Source organism: Perna viridis, chromosome 1 (assembly GCF_037379345.1).
Source record: "Perna viridis isolate PV_CMFRI_1.1 ecotype Kerala chromosome 1, ASM3737934v1, whole genome shotgun sequence".
Taxonomy (NCBI): domain Eukaryota; kingdom Metazoa; phylum Mollusca; class Bivalvia; order Mytilida; family Mytilidae; genus Perna; species Perna viridis.
This window is the reverse complement of record NC_142445.1, coordinates 25,956,657-25,972,667: the sequence shown is the minus strand read 5'-3', so window position 1 is coordinate 25,972,667 and position 16,011 is coordinate 25,956,657. Positions and strand designations below refer to the sequence as shown.

The window sequence follows — 16,011 nt, the reverse complement described above, 5'->3', positions numbered from 1 at the left end:
TTTGTTTTGTGCTGGTGTGTTTACCTGGTTATGTATTCCATTGACATACAATTCACAAATCTAGCTTTCTTAAGTTCTTGGTCAGTACTGTTACTCATTAGAGTGGGGACTACATTTCAATCACCATGTCCACCAGTCCATCCATCCGTTACACCCTTTGTAACAGATGTCTCTGCTCCTACTGGAGGGACTGCTTAGATATTTGGTATACTGCTTTCTCGTGATGACTTGTACCATGTTTCCCATTTTCAGGTTCGTTGCTCATCTATTTCCTGTGTACTGGTCGATTTAGTATATTTTTAGTAGCTGCATGATGGTAGGCTTCGTAACAGATTACTCAGCTTCTACTGGAGGGGTGCATAGATATTTGGTATATTGCATTCTCATGACGACTTGAATTGGGTTTCCGTTTTCCCAGCTTTTAATGAAATGAGTCATTGGGGGTATTCTTAGTAAGACATAGCGTGAAACCTCTGGAAACAGGACATTTAACACCTTATTTCCTATATTTCTTAAACAACAAGGTAAATGTAAAGGATATATAATTTTCGAGACCAGCTTACTGTAGTTTGCGGATTTCTGACACATTAGCTGGCATCGGAAGGCCAGTTTATGGTACGAATGTTCTTCACATATATATTGTAACAAGTAACTTGAATATTGCATATGAACACAGTCCCTGCCAACAGATAGTGAAAATAATTTATTTTTACAAAAATTAGGGATACTACTTCATTAAAATGTTTTTCACCGAAAATATGTGCTGATATCTAGAAAGGCCTCTGTATTCTCCGAAAACATGACATTTAACTTCTTATCTCCTATATTTCTTTAATAACAGCTACTGTTTACAGTCCCTGCCAAAAGATAATGAAAACAATTTATTTGTTACCAAAATGAGGGGTACTACTATGCAGTTCGTATGGTGATTGTTGTCAAATTAGTTGATATTTTTATTTATTTAAATGTATGTTTAAATACGATTTCAGGAATCCGAATCTAAAATATTCCTGTGTTACATGGCAAAGAAAATTTAAAAATGAACTACTTAATTAAAAAGTTTTTCATGGAAAATATGTGCTTAAATCTACAAAAACTTTTCTCTGATAACATGACATTTAACGTCTTACTTTCTATATTTCTTAAACAACAAGATAAATGTAAAGGATATTATAATTTTCTAGATCAGCTTACGGTAGTTTGCGGATTTCTGTACATTAGCTGGCATCGGAAGGCCAGTTTATGGTACGAATGTTCTTCACATATGCACTTAAATATTGATTATGGACACAGTCCTACTAAACGTTAGTGACTATAATTTAGTTTTACAAAGAAATAGGGGTACTCCTATCCAGTTCTTATGGTGATTGTTATCAACTTGGTTGATGATTTTTTAGTATTTAAATGTATGATTACATATGATGTAAAATATTCCTTTGTTACGCGGCAAAGAAAATTAAAAGTAAACTATTTTATTAAAAAGTTTTCTCACGGAAAAGAAATTATTTGCTGATAACTACCAAAACTTCTCTTTTCTCTGATAACATGACTTTAATATCCTATATTTCTTAAATAAGAAGGTAGATATAAGGATATATATAATTTTCGAGGCCAGCTTTCTGTAGTTTGCGGAATTTGTACATAAGCTGGCATCGAAAGGCCAGTTTATGGTACGAATGTTGTTTACATATGTATTGTAAAAATAACTTAAATATAGAGTATGGATACAGGCTAAAAACCACTAATTCCACTTCCCATAGGCTTCTATGCTAATTTCACAATATTCAATGGCTTCTCTGGACTTTACCTTAACTTTAACCTGCAGAGGACTATATATCAGCACGATTCTACATATGTCAGCTCACAATCCTCAGAATGGCATGTGGGGTTAGCAGACTTGCAGTGCAGTACTGGTCACCGGAAGTGAAGGGTCTATAAATAGCATGGGAAATCCCAGTGTTTTCACAAGACAGGGGTATATTTAAAAATCATTACGGAGATTAGGCTTCACATCACAAGAAGCAAAATGCACCTATAAAATGTACAGAAATGTTTTCCCTTTCAGAAACTGTTTAAATTGTTTAAATAAGATGAGAACTTTTTTCACAGCACTATGAGGAACAGGGGTAATTTCTGCGTAGGACTATTTTTGCGTACGTTCCAAATGCTCATTGGTTGAATTGGTGGTCTGTAACCTACAGCCTTCGTCAATAGATAGTAAATAGAATTTATTTTTACAATAATCAGGGGTATTTTGATTCAGTTTGCATGGTGATTGTTATTAAATTTGTATATATTTTTATTGACTTTATATATTTACATATGATCATCGGAAATCAAAATAAGTATTCCAGTGTTACGTGGCAAAAAGAATTTTAAAACATTCTATTTCATTAAATATGTACAGTTTCTATGCTCTGGTTTCTCCGATAACATAACATTTAACCCCTTATTTTCTATATTTCTTCAAAGGTTAATATATAATTTTCGAGGCCTTATGATAGGACTTATCATAAGAATCATTTCAGTAAATGAAAGTTTAAATCTATCATAGTTTTCAAGATATTGGGTGAAAACTGTAGAAAAAACCTGTAATTTTCCCCTGTCAAGGGCAATAACTCTTATAAGAAGGCGTTTGACAAATTTTATGCCTGAAGACATCTGTAGTCCTAAAAATAAGGATCATTCCAGCTATTGAAAGAATTTGGCTAAACCTACCGGTTTTGGAGATATATGCTAAAAACTACTGTTTGATCCCTATGTTCCATTTTTAGTAACAGTGGCCATGTTTTTCGACGGATCAAAAAACCCCACTTCAATTCTGTGCAGGATACCCCAAGGAAAACTTATACCGAGTTTTGTTTAAATTGGTAAAATAGTGTCAGAGGAGAAGATTTTTGAAAGAAATGACATTAAAAATAGCAAAAAAACTTTGAAAAGAGGCAATAACTCCAACATGGCTTAATAGATTAAAATGAAAATTTAACCGCAGATAGATCTCATCATGATGAACACTTTTACTCCTTGTAGAATAGGCTAAAACTACCTGTTTTGAAGATATATGCAAAAAACTATTTTCTGACCCCCTATGTTCTATTTTTAGTAACAGCGGCCATGCTTTTCGACAGATAAAAAATCTCCATATCTGTTCTATGCATGATACTCCAAGGAACATTCATACCAAGTTTGGTTCCCATTGGTCAAGTAGTGTCAGAGCTGAAGATTTTTGAAAGAAATAACATACAAAATAAAAAAAATTGTACATAAGCTGGCATTTATAATTACTTATAACAAATAGATTGAATATAAAATTGGCGAAAAGGTAGAGAATATAATTTATTTTTACAGTAATTAGGAGAATTTGATACAGTTCGAAAGATAGAGAATAGTATTTGTTTCTACAGTTATAGGGGTACTTGATACAGTTCGAAAGGTAGAGAACATTATTTATTTCTACAGTTATAGGGGTACTTGATACAATACGTTTGGTTTTTGTTTTTGAATTTGTTGACATTGTTATTGATAAATCGCACATTTACATACACAAAATCGGAAATTCGGTGTTTAGATTTCCTGTATTGCTTAGCGATGAATATTTTCAAAAAAATGTTTTGTTAAATAGTAGTACATGATTTATATGTGCTAAAATCTAAGAGAAAACTTCTCCTTCTGTCTGACACACCATGAATTTCCCATGATAATTTAACAAAAAGGTAGAAATAAAAGTTATGTAAGTTATCAGGCCTTCTTATTGTAGTTTGTTTTTATGTAAACTAGCATCGGATGGCCAGTTCATTTATGGTACAAATGTTTACATGTAACAAATTATTTACATCCACTGACCTCCAAGTTTGTACATGAGCAGAAGATATGGAAATTCCGAATATTTTTGGCAAGTGATAGTCTTCCATCAAATCTCATCCAAGTCCCAAGATGGACTCTTGGACCTTGGTCCCATCTACCGACACCAACATTGGTACATAGGTAGTTAGGGGGCCCCCTTATATAAAAAAATTCTTAACGACAGAGAAAGATATGGAAATTCCCAATATATTAGGAATTAATAGTCTTCAAGTAAGCCTTAAATCTCATCCCAGTTTCAAGATAGTCCCAGTCACCCTGCTTCTACTCACCGTCCTCGAACTTGGTACATAAGTGGTAAGGGGTGCCCCTTTTAAAAATTTTCTGTACGGCAGAGGAAGATATAGAAATTCCCACAATGTTGGGAATTGATAGTTCTTAAGAAGGCCTAAAATCTCATCCCAGTCCTAAGATGGCCCACCTCGAATTTGGTACATAAGTGGTGAGATGGACCTCCTTTTTGTAATGTTCTTCAAATAGGCCTAAAATATCCTTCTCTAAAAATGGACTAACGGATCTTGGTCCCACACACCCACTTCGGATTTGGTTCATCAGTGGTACAGTACCTGAACCGATCCGTGCAACAAAAATTGCGATCGGTCAGAGATCACCGATCAAATTGATCCATTGAACTGGTGATCGCATCACATGACCACAGCGCTAGCGCGGTCAATGTAATTTACAGTTTTTTGGGGTTTTTTTTGTTTTTTTTTTATTTTTGTCCATTTTACACATATTTACATTATGTTATAGATTTAATCATCAATTTATACTATTATGTTACATTTCTTTCATTCTAAATAGATCTTACGTCATTTTACATAACAAAACTGCGATCAGATCGATCTCCATCAAATCGTTCCGCCAATCGGTTTAAGGACTGTAAGGGGGAATCGCTGTTTATTTTTTTCCTCAACAACAGAAGAAGATATGGATATTCCAAATATTTAGGGAATTGTTAGTCTTCAAGTAGGCCAAATCTTATCTCTGTCCCAAGATTGATTAATTGACGTTGGTCCCAGACACCCACCTTGAAGTTGGAACATCAGTGTTGTGGGGGGTCCTTGTTTAAAATTTTTTTGCCAACGACAGAAAAAGGTATGGAATTTCGGGAACTGATAGTCCTTAAGTAGGCCTAAAATTTCATCCTATTCTTAAGATGCATTTATGGACCTTGGTCCCAGTCACCTAACTCGAAGTTGGTGCATAAGTAGTAAGGAGCCCCCATTTTAAAATTTTCTCGGTGACAGGGGAGGTTATTGAAAATCCAATATTTAAGGAATTGATGGTCCTCAAGTAGACCTTAAATCTCACTCAAGTCAAAAGATGGACTAATGGATCATGGTTCCAGTCACCCACCTCTAAATTGGTACATAAGTGGTAAGGGGGAGCTTTTTTTAAAATTTTCTCAACTACAACGGAAGGTATGGACATTCCCCTTATTTTGATAGTCCTTAAATAGGCCTAAAATCCTATCCCATCCCAAGGCAGACTAAAATATGTTGATCACAGTCACTGGCCTCAAATTGTGTACATAAGCGGTAAGGAAGGGCCCCTTCTTAATATTTTTCTCAATGACTGAAGATATGGAAACTTCCCAACATTTTGGGAATTGATAGTCCTCAAAATAACTTAAAATTCTTATCATAGTCCCAAGATGGACTTAAACTCCTTCGTTCTATCCGTCGACCTTGAATTTGGTAGATAAGCGGCCTAGAATCTCATCCCATTCCTAAGATGGACTAATGGACCTTGGTCTCAGCCACTGACCTCGTAGTTGATACCCCTCAAGTAGGCCTAAAATCAAATCCCAGTCCCAAAATGGACTAATGGACCTTGGGTTTTAAGGTTTTCTCAACGACAGAGGAAGATATGGAAATTTCCAATATCTTAGAAATTGATAGTCAAGTAGGTCTAAAGTCCTATCCTAATCTCAAGGTGGACTAATGGACATTGACCTCAAATTTGGTACACAAGCAGTAAGGAATGGCCCCCTTTTAATATTCTTCTCAACAACAGGGTTGGATATAGAAAATTTCCGAATATTTTGAGAATTAATAGTACTCAAGAAGGCCCAAAATTCTCATCATAGCCCCAAGATGGAATAATAGTCCTTGGTCCCATCAACCGACCTTGAATTTGGTAGACAAGTGGTTAGTGGGAGGCTTTTTCTCAGTTTTATGTGTGGTATAGCTGTATTTTATATACAAATATAATGTTGTTCATACAGCAATATTGCAATTGCACGTCATATAACCGTTACCTCTTCAAAATTTAACTTAAAAGTATTCTTCTCAGTAATTGGTATATTTCGAAATCTTACTTGCAAAATGAAAGTAATAATAATTTATTATACAGTGTACGTGTTCGTCCTATTTTGTTGATTGATAAAATCTTACATGAACTTTTACATTAATGTGAATTATGCTTTTGTAAATACATTCGATATACACAATGTTTAAATGTCTATAAATGTTTTGATATAAAATCACTTTAATTTTCGTTATACATCATACATTGTGAAAACATTGTCATTGGTCTGGAAGTATAAAAATGTTGATTTTTTATTTTTTTAAATTGAAGGAAAATTTTATTAAAAAAATATGTTGATGAAGTGTTTTTACCATACAATCAAGTTGCTTTGAATATGAAATAAATAGAACTATGTTTAAGTGTAAAAAATGTCGATATTTGTTGTATATGGATCGTTGGGAACATATTTTTCTTGTTCCAGGAGAACAAAAATGCCAAAATTTCATGAAAGAGTAATCAAGGGAACCAAGGTTACGGCAGTAATCAAAAGAATGCAATCCAGGGACAAAGTCCATACATGGAAAACAGACATACACAACAAAGATAACGACGACCATAAAACTTTCTTTAGTGATGACTTCAATCTTGTAGCAACAAAACCCTGTTCCAGAAGCCTATTTGTTAGAGTTCTAGCGCGATACAAAAAATCTCAGTTTCGGCATTCTCTGAAATAACGTATGAGTTGTGATATAAACACTCGATACGAAGGTGTTGAAGGAATGTTGTCTCAGATGAAAGGAAAGTTGACAATTCTAAATGAAAAGTCATCACGTTTGTCGTAAAGTTTGGTCAATAGTTTTCCTCTACCATCGATTTCTAAGTGTAAGTCAAGATATGAGGTTGACCTTACCGTGTCTGTAGTATCCTTTATCTAAAGTTCTTTGGGCTAGATGCGATGTATCAAATCCCCGAAATTAGGATTGTTTAAAGATGATACATCATCTATATAGCGGAAACTGAGATTAAAGGATCTAGCCAAACGATATTCTTTCTTTCGGATGAAATCAGCTATTAAGTCAGCCTCATAAGATGTAATGATAAAAAGTACTCTTTTTTAAAAATAATTTAGCTATTTTAACTAATGTAAACCATATTATTTATCTAAAAAAGAAAATAGTGCATTGTTGATATGAAAAATGTCCATTTTCTCATACATGAAACATTGCAAAAACATTTTGATTAGTCTCTGAGTATAAAAATATTGAAATTTCATAAAATTGGGGTAAAATATTCTCAATTTTAAGATAATACAGTATATTTTGCTTATGCGATACCATGTTATTGCTCTAAATATGAAAAAAAAATATGAGAAATGTCCATATTTGTTGTATATTGATCATTGGGAACACATTTTCCTTGTTCCAGGAGAACAAAAATACAAAAATTTCATGAAGTAATGGTAAAAAGTACTCATTTTTAAAAAAAATTATTTAGCTATTTTAACTAATGCAAACCATTTTATTTATCTAAAAAAGAAAATATGGCATTGTTGATATGAAAAATGTCCATTTTATTATACAATGTACATTGAGAAAACATTTGCATTAGTCTCTGAGTATGAAAATATTGAAATTTCATAAAATTAGGGTAATATATACTCATTTTTTAGATAATATGGTGTTTTTGACTGATGCAATACCATCATATTACTCTGGATATAAAAACAAAGTAGTTTTCATCAGAAATATGTCTATATCTGTTGTATATGAATCATAGGGAACACATTTTCTTTTTTCCAGGAGAACAAAAATACCAAAATTTCATAAAGTATTGGTAAAAAGCATCTATTATGAAATAATTTAGCTATGTAAACTAATGCAATACCATCTTATTGGTCTAAAAAATAGAAAATATTGGATTTTTGATATGAAAAGTGTCCCTTTTCATTATACATGGAACATTGTGAAAACATTTTGACTGGTCTTGGAATCAGAAAATATTAAAATTTCGTAAAATTGGGGTAAAATATACTCAATTTTTAGAAAATGCAGTACTTTTGAATTATGCGATACCATCTAATTGCTCTGAATATGAAAATAAAGTATCTTTTATGTGAAAAATGTCCATATTTGGTGTATATAGATCATTGTGAACACATTTTCCTTGTTCAAGGAAAATAAAAACACCAAAATTTCATAGAATATTTGTAAAAAGCACTCTTTTTTTAAAAAATAATTTATCTATTTTAGATACTGCGATACCATCTTATTTATCTAAAAAAAAATATTGCATTGCAAATATGAAAAGTGTTCATTTTTATTATACATAGTACACTGCGAAAACATATTAACTAAACTGAGAGTATGAAAAAATTGAAATTTCATAAAATTGGGGTAAAATATATTCAATTTTTTTTTTAGATAATAGAGTTTTTTTTTTTTTTGCTTATAAAAAACCCTCTTATTGCTCTAAATATGAAAAGAATGTAAATTATGCGATACCATCTAATTGCTCTGAATATGAAAATAAAGTATCTTTTATGTGAAAAATGTCCATATTTGATGTATACAGATTATTGGGAACACATTTTCTTTGTTCCAAGAAAATTAGATTATCAAAATTTCATAAGATATTGGTAAAAAAGAACTCTTTTTTATATAATTTAGCTCTTCTTAACTAATGCAATACCACCTTACTTGTCTAAAAAGGAACATACTGCATTGTTGATATGAAAAATGTCAATTTTTATTATACATGGTACATTGTGAAGACATTTTTACTGGTATCCGAGTATGAAAATATTGAAATTTCATAAAATAATGGTAAGATATACTCAATCTTTAGATACTGAGTATTTTGACTTATGCAATACCATCTTATTGCTCTAAAAAGAAAAGAAAGTAATTTTTATATGAAAAATGTCCATATTTGGTGTATATAGATCATTGTGAACACATCTTCCTTGCTCCAGAAGAATTAAAGTTCCAAAGTTTCATAGAATATTTGTAAAAAGCACTCTTTTTTAAAATAATTTATCTATTTTAGATACTGCAATACCATCTTATTTTTCTAAACAAGAGGCTCCCAGGAGTCTGAATCGCTCACCTGGATGAATTTTGCCTTTCAAGGGCAATAAATTAAGCAAGAAGTTGTCCAACAATTTTGACTCAAGATAACTTTGATAGGACTTATCATTAGGATCATTTCAGTAAATGAAAGTCTAAATCTATCAATGTTTTCAAGACATTGGCTGAAAACTGTAACTGTAAAAAAAAAACAAAACAAAAAACAAAAAACCTGTCATTTTCCCCTGTCAAGGGCAATAACTCTTATAAGAAGGCGTCTGACAAATTTTATGCCTGAAGACTTTTGTAATCCTAAAAATAAGGACCATTTCAGCTATGAAAGAATTTGGCTAAACTGAACTGTTTTGGATATATGCGATAAACTACTGTCTGACCCCTATGTTCTATTTTCAGTAACAGTGACCATGTTTTTCATCAGATAAAAAAACCCCACTTCAATGCTATACAGGATACCCAAGAGAACACTTAAACCTAGTTTTGCTCCAATTGGTAAAATAGTGTCAGAGGAAAATATTTTTGAAAGAAATAACATTAAAAATAGCAAAAAACTTTGAAAAAGGGTAATAACTCCAACATGGCTTAATAGATAAAAATGAAAATTTTACCACAGATAGATCTCATCATGATGAACACTTTTTAATCCTTTCAGAATGGGCTAAACCTAAACCGTTTTGGAGATATATGAGAAAAACTATTGCCTGACCGCTATGTTCTATTTTTAGTAACAGCGGCCATGTTTTTCGATGGATAAAAAATCCACACATCAGTTCTATGCAGGATACCAAGTTTGGTTCCAATTGGTCAAGTAGTGTCAGAGAAGAAGATTTTTGAAAGAAATAACATAAAACATAGCAAAACACGTCGAAAAAGGGCAATAACTCCAACATGGCTTCATAAATTAAAACGATAATTTATAAGCAAATTGATCTCATCATGCTGAACATTTTTACCTTGTCAGAATTTGGCTAAACCTAACCGTTTTGGAGATATATGCGAAAAACTACTGTCCGTCCCCTATGTTCTATTTTTAGTAACAACGGCCATGTTTTTCTACGGATCAAAAATCCCCAAATCAATTCTATGCAGGATACACCAAGGAACATTCATACCAAGTTTGGTTCCAACTGGTTAAGTAGTTTCAGAGGAGAAGAGTTTTGAAAAAATGTTAACGACGGACGATGACGGTCGCCAATTGATGGCAATAGCTCACATGGCCTTCGGCAAAACATTTTGACAAAACTGAGAGTATGAAAATATTAAAATTTTATCAAATTGGGATAATATATACTCAATTTTTATTCTCAACAGACTAACTATTACCACTTAGGGAATGATCGCCATGAAATCATAAACAGATATAGTTCGGAAAACATTTTAATAAATCTTGTAAAAATCAACAAACCAAAGTTCAAGCTATTGAGCCAAAACAGAATGTCTATGAATGACGGAGACAATGAAGACACTGACAATGGCAACAAAGCATCATACGATTATACAACCACAAAATTTTTGCACTTGATTAAAACTATTTTTTATGCCATCATAAGTGTGATAGGGTTAACAGCGCATTTTTTATGGTTGACACTCAATTTATTCGATTTCATATTCTAATTTGATATTCATTTCTTCAGTTTAGTCAACTGCGGACTAACAAACCATCAAGAAAATTAATATCGCCCAGGAATAGCTCTACTTTAAACAACAATGAAATGCTTTGCAGGACACAGCTTGATACGAACACAGATTTCAAATCTGGAACAGCTAGGAAAAATATGGACACACTTATTCAAACTTGATACAACTTTGAACTTAAGATTACTACATTTTTGTATTAGATATTTAACACAGGATAAGTATATGACCACAATCTTAGTTCCTACATTTTGGCCTTTATTCTTAATTGGTTTCAGTTAAAACCTCAAAGGGCACCTTGTAGTTTCGGGCACCTTTGTGCTCCCATATTCTTACTTTGCTCTACTAACAACCCAAAATACTATTCCCAGTCTTCCTTTCATCATATGGCAACTTGTACTAAAATTTATATCAGATCCATTCACTTTTCTCAAAAATTGTCCGGACATAAGGAAAATGCTTGTTCCAGATATCTTTTTGGCTTCTAATTCAAAAATACTTCAAGTTTTAATTCACAAAATCAATCCAAGTCTTCTTTTGGTGATGAAGCACCTTGTAATACAGTCATATTCAAAGAGGTCACTTTATTAATACATGTAAAAGTCAAATTATTGTCTGGACTTCAGGAAAATGCATGTTTCTGGTCCCCTTTTTGGCCCCTAACTTCTAAAATGTTCAAATCTTAACTCCCAAAATCAATACCAATCTGAGTATTGTCATGTAGAATATTGTGGAATACTGTCATAGTCATTCATATTCTTTAACAGGAGTTATACATTTAAATTTGATAAAATGCTTGTTTTTGGCCTTTTTCAGTTTCATAATTCTAAACCGGTTAGAACCATAAGCCACAAAATCAAGATCAACCTTCCTTTTGCAGTTTGTAACCTTGTAAATACATTTTGTAAAAATCCACAAACCAAAGTTCAAGTTGTTGAGCCAAAACAGAATGTCGATGGATGACGGAGACAATGTAGACACTGACAATGGCAACAAAGCATCATACCATTATACGACCACAAAATTTTTGCACTTGATTAAAACCATTTAATATACCATAAGTGATATCTGCAGTCCATTTTTTTAGCATTTTGTCAAAAACGTCAGATAAAATATTCAGGTAATTAAACTCACAGACACACATTGGTCAGCAGACAGTGGTTCCGCTCCACACTGTGGCTTTATTTCACCAATTAATCAGGGAATACTTCTCCTTGCTGAAAAAAGTTTTAGTTGCATGAATCCAGTAACAATCAGGTACTATTCGATAAAAAAAATATTTGATCTTTATATAATGTAAACACTTGTCTTAAGAAATTTAATCAACTTCAGTCAGGTCTCCAACTTATAAAGTTTGTAATGGTGAACAGATAAAGTTTAAATTTCTTTACACTACATACTGGTAGTTCTCCTTTAGGACTTAAGCATTCATAAATACTGTTAACAACAGTATACCATTCTGACTATGGTTGTACTTCTACATAGAATCACACATTTTGATGTCATTACATTAGTATCACATGTCACTTTACTCATGGTTGTTGTAGTACAGAATCCAAAACAGAGCTGTATTCAATATGTTGCATCCAGTTTTAGGCCAATAAAAAATCACACATCAATTCATTATCAATTATACTATTCAAAGATGCTTGTCTTAAAATAACATTCCCATTTCCAAGATGTAGCCAAGATTAACAAAGCAGGGGAAAACTGAAGCTTGCAAGTGTGATAGTGTTAACAGTACATTTCTAATGGTTGACAGTCAATTTATTCGATTTCATATTCTAATTTGATATTCAGTTCTCCAGTTTAGTCAACTGTGAACTAACAAACCATCAAGAAAATTAATATCGCCCAGGAATAGCTCTACTTTAATCAACAATGAAATGCTTTGCAGGACACAGCTTGATACGAACACAGATGTCAAATCTGGAACAGCTAGGGAAAATATGGACACATTTATTCAAACTTGATACAACTTTGAACTTAAGATTACTATTAGATATTTAACACAGGATAAGTATATGACCAGAATTTTAGTTCCTACTTTTTGGCCTTTATTCTTAATCGGTTACAGTTAAAACCTCAAAGGGCACCTTGTAGTTTCGGGCACCTTTGTGCTCCCATATTCTTACTTTGCTCTACTAACAACCCAAAATACTATTCCCAGTCTTCCTTTCATCATATGGCAACTTGTACTAAAATTTATATCAGATCCATTCACTTTTTCTCAAGTAATTGTCCGGACATAAGGAAAATGCTTGTTCCAGACATCTTTTTGGTCTCTAATTCAAAAATACTTCAAGTTTTAATACATACTGTCATAGTCATTCATATTCTTTAGAAAATCTCAATAATAATTGATGACTCATTATATGATTTTAAATTAAGAGGTAAAGTGATGGGTTCTCTGCACAGACAGACCAGTACTATTTCTCATTTTCAGGTTGGCCTTTCATGTATCCTATTGAAGTAAATACTTCCGGACAGCATGATTGGACAATTTTTTTTTTATTAATTCCAGACTCATACATTATCATACTTTATAACTGCATAACATTTTTTGTAAACTATTTTATGTAAATATATTTATATTAATTTAATTCATGTGCCTTTCATAGAAATAGGGAACTTTGATATTAAACATCATCTGCTTAAAATATCAAAGAAAGGAGACTGTTATGCTATGACTTTGCTCAGATTTTAAGTAAGGGAAATGAAGATAATGACTGGAAAAGTCGGTTTATAGTTCCATCATTAATTAAAGAGGTCAATTTTTGAAAAGTTTTACTATTGTTGCCTATAAAAGAAATAAATAGTACCGTTTAACCTAAATCCAGGAGCCGTCAGGGTGCAAATTCTAACACTTTTCAAGTTGTGGGGCATATTTTTCTGTAACTTTTCTGCCAATTTGTGGTATTGTACAGATAATTAATCTAATTGATTCCAGTAAAAGTGTAACTCGGTGGACTGCATAAAAAATGGACCAGTATTGCAGTAACCAATCGTTGGGACTTTTAAATTAAGTAAACTCAGTTTAATTATTCACTTTCCTTATCCTGAAATCAAAATTATAAATTAACATATATGGTATATGTATGCTCATGAAATCATTATGACTCACCACGGCTTGTTTATTGACATTAAATATAAAAAAAATACTGAGGCATGAACAATGGAACAGTTCAAACATATAAAAATCCAAATATATGGCCCTGAACATGAAAACTGGTTATAAGTTTCCCATTTTTTCTTTTCTTTCTTTTCCTTTTTTTCTTTTGTTTTGTTTTGTTTTATCATAGGGCCACTACTTAAGGTGATGCATATAAAAATATGTACCTGTTTGTTCTCATTTTTTTTCATGATTTTAACTTTAAAGTTTGTGTGAAACTAAGCATTTTTGAGAAACACCCAGCTTGTACAGAGTTGTAAAATCCAGTGAGGATCTGAAGCTTTCTGGACAGCTTAAAGCATGCACTTTACACTTTTTTTTCAAGTATTTCACATATTTACATGTAAGCCCTTTACTACCAACAATTAACATCATTTAGTTTCACCTATTATTTTTAAATTTTACTAAATTAGACTGGGCCTACTTTTGAGTACAAAACAGTGCACCTCAATGGCATACAATGTAGATCTGTAAAATGTAACTTGGGTCAATGGCAATGGGACTAAGAATTCAGACACATTGAATAATTCTCAATCATTAACAGACCTGATTTTCCAAGGTCAAGAAACATGGTGGAAAATGGCAAAATCAGAAGTAAATATATAGTAAGAGTAATCAAGGGAACCAAGGTTATAGTGGTAATCAAAAGAATGTAATCCAGGGACAAAGACCAGATATGGAAAACAAAGATACACAACAAAGAACACAAAGTAGCTAAAATCATACAAAGTAACAAAAGCAAATGAGCAACTCGGAAAAATGAATCATAACATTAAAATCTTGCATTGAAAAATCAGAATTCTGATATAAAGTGAAGTCAGGTCTGTCTATAAGAAGATTGGTGCACAGTTTAACAACAAAATGTTTCCCAGAGCACAGCTAGCATTATAATTTAGAAATGTGTATATGTTGCTTTCCTAGATGGCAGGAAAGCATCAATTACAGTATGGGGTAAGGGTTAACTCAGTTATGGGTTAAAGGCAAATTAAGCCAAATCATTGACGATTGTCATATTCATACTCATAGTGTTATTGTAGTAAATCAACACTAAATCAATAAGTCACTTTGTTTCAGAATTCTTGAAAGTGTGAGACAGGGTGCGCTTTTTGTCTGTCTTGTAATATTTAGTCTTTGTTAACAATCTATTGTATGATACTGAATGTTCAAATTCTTATACCGGTATTATTAATATTGTTAGCTGTGCCCATATCCCAGATGATATATTATGCATCAGAAATGATGAGGCTACTGTCCAATGAATGCTGGATGTCTGCTTCAGTTATTCATAAGAAAGTAGCTCTTTAGTGCAAACAAATCTTCTTTTAATCATTTTTATTGAATATAAGACCTGTTGCAGAAAACTATGTATGGAAAATAAGTGGAGACATTTTATTTGTGTTAAAATTTAAACTCGTGAAGGTATTGAACTGAACTAGCATTTCAAATCTTGATAGTATTGCACAATAGCTGCAACTTTGACATTTGCAAATTTCTGTTACAGTGAAATTAGTACCTGGTATAATTTTATTAGGAAATTTTTGATACATGGTCAGACATAATAATTGAGAAATTACCAGGTACTTTCATGTTATAATGATGAGGATTTGTACTAAGTCTTATCAGGAAAACAGATGCCAACTGATCTAAAAGACTGGGAACCCACTTAATTAAGGAAACTTTGTCGTCACAACATTATTCAGTCTTCTGCCCGATATAATCGACTTACTGCCAATGCATGATGTACCCCAACACTCTATTTTTTGTCAAGGAAGTCTATTTATAGACTGAACTTGACTTAGAGATCGTTGGCAACCACATTACGTAACAAGGATAGACATTTCAACATATAACTACCAAAATAACACTCCACGGGTTATTTTCCTTGCAAAGTTTACATTAAGATATCGCTTCACCGCCGATCATACTCAATGTCAAATTAAGTGATATTTACTTTAAACATGACATGGGCGTATAACAATATTAATGCTATTTAATATGCGTTGAACT

At 32.3% G+C, this 16,011-nt stretch overlaps 1 long non-coding RNA gene across 1 annotated transcript in view; it reads right to left on the bottom strand.

Annotated features, from left to right (window-relative positions):
• The window catches only part of LOC148627966 (uncharacterized), a 30,465-nt gene that overhangs the window by 7,739 nt on the left and 6,715 nt on the right, over positions 1-16,011 (bottom strand). The gene's annotated exons all lie outside the window — the stretch shown is intronic.